Here is a 989-nt window from a genome sequence, read left to right as displayed (position 1 = left end):
CCCATCCAGTCAGGTTGGAAACCAGTCAGTGGAGATTCTACCTTCCCCCTGCACCCTCTGGAACTAGGTTCCCTCTTGAAAACTTGTAAGCCAGTCACTTCTTGCCTTTGTAGTACCCCCATTTTGGGTAGCCAATGTTTAAGTTGCCCATCCTTGTCAACCCTGTGTACCAAGGGGGTGGGAATGATTCTCACTGTAAAGATTTGTTCCCTCCTTTGGGCTACTGCATCCATAGGTATAGGTCAAGTTCATCAAATTGTATCAGAATACTCTTTTTTTCCTCTTCTTTCTTCTTCTAGTTGAGTTTTTATCATCCATCCATTGAAGCCATGTCAAGTCGATAATATCTGCAAGTGTGGGTGTTATTGTGCGTCTCCCCTCACTTCTTATCAGCTGGACACTTCACTCTCCACTCTAGTCCTCTGTGGCTATGTCCCCAGGTCTTGTCATACTGCTGGCCAACTATGTCTGAACCCAGGTTCATAGGAGTTTATTGAATGTTTCAGGCTATTCCTTTTTCTACCCCTCAAGTGTCTACTTTAAAATAGTAGGCAAGGGAAATAAAGATTAAAAAAAACAGCCAAGCATCTTAACAATATATCCTCTCTTTTACTCATTCACACCATGCCTCAATCCTTGTATCCCAAAGCCGTTTTTTTTTCCAAGGTTGAACATGCATCATTATTCATCTCTGTCCCACTTAGCCCATGTAAACCAACCTAAATGTTCTCCCATCTGCCTTGTTTTTCCATTCCTCTCCCGCTTCTTGTGCATTGTACCCCCCAACCCATAACCCAAACTATCCTGTGTCTATTCCCTACCTTGTGCTCCACCTTCCCCTCCCTCCCCTCGCCACACTCACTACACCTCGGCAAACAGCAAAGATTTTTTTTTTTTTCTTTTTAGTGTGGGGACTTTTTCTTAACATTTTACAACAATGGTCCTATACAGTATTTCTCCTTTTGTGACTGGCTAATTTCACTCAACAT

Source organism: Chrysochloris asiatica, unplaced genomic scaffold (assembly GCF_000296735.1).
Source record: "Chrysochloris asiatica unplaced genomic scaffold, ChrAsi1.0 scaffold00217, whole genome shotgun sequence".
Lineage (NCBI taxonomy): Eukaryota > Metazoa > Chordata > Mammalia > Afrosoricida > Chrysochloridae > Chrysochloris > Chrysochloris asiatica.
This window is presented reverse-complemented; position numbering follows the sequence as displayed.